Source organism: Sinocyclocheilus rhinocerous, unplaced genomic scaffold (genome assembly GCF_001515625.1).
Source record: "Sinocyclocheilus rhinocerous isolate Xijiao unplaced genomic scaffold, SAMN03320098_v1.1 scaffold556, whole genome shotgun sequence".
Taxonomy (NCBI): Eukaryota; Metazoa; Chordata; class Actinopteri; order Cypriniformes; family Cyprinidae; genus Sinocyclocheilus; species Sinocyclocheilus rhinocerous.
Window position 1 is genome coordinate 726,140 of NW_015631074.1, and position 4,253 is coordinate 730,392.

A 4,253-nucleotide genomic window follows, 5' to 3' on the forward strand; every position below is an offset into this window, starting at 1 on the left:
GCTCTTTAACCGTAAACGCACAAGATGGTCAAATTCATCCCTCTCCACAAACAAGACGGGTTTAACAAGAGTTTGACAGGCCTTCCTTTGGTCTTCCTTTTCAGCTGAAATAAAGAAAAAAGAAAATGTTGTTGTTTTAATACATATGTTGAGACAGTGTGTTAGAAATTATCTGTGAACAAAATATTTGAAAGGAAGGACTATAAGGAAGGTTATTAACACAAAGTAAGGAAAAATTAATTAAAGTAAACCAGTTATAACTAAATGTCTTCAACATTAGCTGTGAAGTGTTGAACCTTTGAAGGACTTCAGCTTCCCTGGCAACTTCTTTAAGTTCAGCATTGAGCTTTGAGATCAGAATCAGAATCAGAATCAGAAGAGCTTTATTACCAAGTATGTTTACACACACAAGGAATTTGACTTGACGACAGGAGCTTCCAGTGTAGAAGAAAGTACAAACATAGTGCAGACATACATGATAGTGCAGACATACATAGGAATAACACAGTAGGGATGTAATATAACACTAATATAATAAAAAAAAGAAAAATTGAATAATGTACTATATACAGAAATAGAAGTATAGGAAAAAATGTAATTGTTTAGATAAATGTACATATATGAAATGTTGTCTGGGATGTGCTGCTTAATGTTAAGGAGTTCGTCTCTGGTAAAACTTATAGAAGAAGAATGACAAAACACAGAACAAACAAACAAAAACAATAGAAGAATCGCGGAGCTCAGCGTCCTTGCTGCCATTTGCGGCGCCATGCTGGTAATTTCGCATGTAAGGTGGTAAGATTTCGCTGGTAAGATCAAGTTCCCTGTTAATACTAGCAGCTTTCTGACATAACTGATCAAAATTTGATTCTGAGCTTTGAAAATATGCCATGATGAACAAGAGAAAAGAAGAAAAAAAATATGTGTAACTGAATTATGAATTACAGTTCAGAAAAATAGGCAAGGAAAATCCGAGAGAGAGAGAGAGAGTAATGGCTTCATAAAGAGCTGCTGGACACTAAATGTTGTAGGAGATGGAGATGTATGTGATCTGAAGAAACTGCAAGACAGAAAAAAAAACTTGAATTACAATTACATTACAAAAAGGTATTAAAGGCACGGCAAGTGATGCGTTTACTGTGCTTTAACTACAAATACCACAGTAAAACTATGTTACTGTGGTAAAACCATGGTAAGTGATGTGTTTACTGTGCTTTAACTACAAATACCACATTAAAACTGCATTACTGTGGTAAAACCATGGTAAGTGATGTGTTTACTGTGCTTTAACTACAAATACCACATTAAAACTGCATTACTGTGGTAAAACCATGGTAAGTGATGTGTTTACTGTGCTTTAACTACAAATACCACATTAAAACTGCATTACTGTGGTAAAACCATGGTAAGTGATGTGTTTACTGTGCTTTAACTACAAATACCACATTAAAACTGCATTACTGTGGTAAAACCATGGTAAGTGATGTGTTTACTGTGCTTTAACTACAAATACCACATTAAAACTACTTTACTGTGGTAAAACCATGGTAAGAGTTGTGTTGCTGTGCTTTAACTACACATACCACATGAAAACTACGTTAATGTGGTAAAATCATGGTAATTGTTGTGTTACTGTGCTTTAACTACAAAGAGTACACAATAAACACTGTTACTGTGGTAAAAGCATGGTAAGTATTGTGGTCACTGGGCATTTACTAACAAGATCGAGCTACAGCACTGTGATAAATCACATTCGTTCAGTGGCATTCACAACAGATTTGTAAAGAAAACGTCAAACTGCACTTACTTTCACATTAATTGCAGACAATCAGAACAGTACCTTAAAAAACAAACCATAAAATAAAATAGTTAACACACCTGGACAAGGACATTCGGTGAATTGTTGGGTCACTCCTCCTTTTTTGACTGGTAACGATGGTAACGACAGTCAAAGGTCATTTGATGAAGACACACCCGACAAACGAGACTGTCATTATTTATAAGGACACTAGAGGGCGCTTGATTTTAAACCATAATAATAGGTCGTAATACGCTGCTTGCACAAACGACCTATGGGGGTCTTATTTAGGAGGAGGACAGTCTCATGTCTTCTGCCTCTCTGGGCTAGAGACTCAGAACTTGGTCAATCCGTTTTGTCTCTTTAGGATGGAGACTCAGGATGTGCCTCAGGATCTGTTGTTGTCTCGCTGGACAAAGACTCTAAAGTCTGCATGTAGAGTATCTCTTTCCTCGCAGACTGCAGGCTCATACGTGATCATATCTGTTGCTGCCTCAAAAGCTGGAATCTCAGAGCATGAAATGTCTGTTTCTGTCTCTCTGGACAGGAGACTCAAAACGCTGGTGTTTCTGTTACTGTCTTTCTCCCTACAGGACCAAGAATCAGAACTTGGAATCTGTTATTGCCAAACTTCCCAAACAGGCCAGAGGCTCAGAACGTTGGTGATCTGTTTCTGTCTCTCTCCTTATAGGACCGAGACTCAGAACAAGGAGTGTCTTTTGGAAGGGTACCTTTATCCCTTTCCGATGAGGAGGAGATTGCAATTTGGAGCTTCTCCATTTCTGTGCTGTGATTGCCTGTTTCCATCAGAGCGGGGGACATGTGTGGCCCACCCTTCTCTGCTCTGCAGAGTCCAAACATACATTTAGAAAAGTGTCCCTAAAGTTTTACCAATGCATTATTCACTTACCAAACCACAACCAGAATACATTTGGCAACGTTACGAACACATTAAGTCCAAACATGATGGCAAAAGATTGAACTGTCATGCATGCATTCATTTGTCTCTAGGTTGGTGAAGGGCAGAAACTGCATTTTGACCAATGAGAAATCCTGTCCTTCCCGGGCTGGTTACCAGAGGTCTTCTTCTTGCCCTCTAAGAGGTGTCTGGCTGTTGTCCTAGCATCTTTATCTGATGGTGTTGGGCAGTTTGCTTATGTTAGTCCACTAAGATCCAGTCAAAATGGAGCAAACCTTTGTCCACTGTTGTGGTCATAGAGGGGCCATGCCATAAACTGGGCCCTGGAATGTGCTTTTCATTGCACGTTTTATAAATGAGGCCCCCAGAACGGCATGGTGTATATTTTCTTTTCACCATTCAATTCACCCTTTTCTCACAACTACAAACGACAACTGTAAACTACATACCAGCTTGTACAAATCTCAAAAGTCTTATGTCAAAACCAAATATTTTAGCCAAAAACATATCACAATCAAACTGTAGCCTGACACACATAACCTACAAATAAACAGACTACTTCACTGCCTAGTAAGACTTACATAAACCTCTTTTTTTCAAAGTCTATTACAGTATACACCATATATAGAGATGCGCAGCTACAGTAAAATTCAACAAAAAGCTTTAAGTAAAGTTTATTTGTATTACACTACTATAAATAGATCAAATTTTTTTGTTATCGTGGGATTCTGATTGGTGTGTCATCAGTTTTGCTACTTAATGTTTACTCATGGATAAATGCGTGCTACCTCAGTTCACAGTGTGACACTTGAGTTAATTGTATTTTATACTGTTTTCTGAATGAGAACATGGTTAAACCTGTGTAAAATGAGGGCATTTTGTGTAGGGATTTGAAAAAAAAATAAAACGTTGAGAAAATTTGAATGTGTGTGAAACCAGGTGAAATGTGTTTTTAGTTTTGAGAAATGTGACTTTGTTTCAAGAACCAACGGTAGGTTTAAGGGTGGGTTAAAGTGTAAGGGATAGTTTTTTTTATTTTATTTTTTTTATATTTAAGTAACAATGTAAAAATATGTATGTACACAATAAACGCATTGTACCAAATGATTAATTTAAATGTAAGTACATAGCATATAGTAAAGGCCTCTTAATATAAAGTGGGACCAGTATACTACATATACTTAGGCTGGTCACACTTTATATTAAGAGGCTTTAACTACAATGTACAGACATTGAAACATTATATATTATATATAATAATAAATTCAAACTTCACACAGGGACCACTTAGTGGTGCAGTTGATCAAGGAAAGCTGTAACCATACAATCTGGTTCTTACAAAGCTGGTAGTTTACAAGAAACAAATATTTTATTAAATTATAGTAGATATTTGTACATTGACCTTTTATTTCGAGTTAAAAAAAAAAAGCTGAAAATTCTGACATTATTTGGGCCCCTTCAGCATGACAGGAACAGGACACTTTTTTTTTTTTTTTTTTTTTTTTTTTTTTTTTTTTTTTTTTTTTTTTTTTTTTT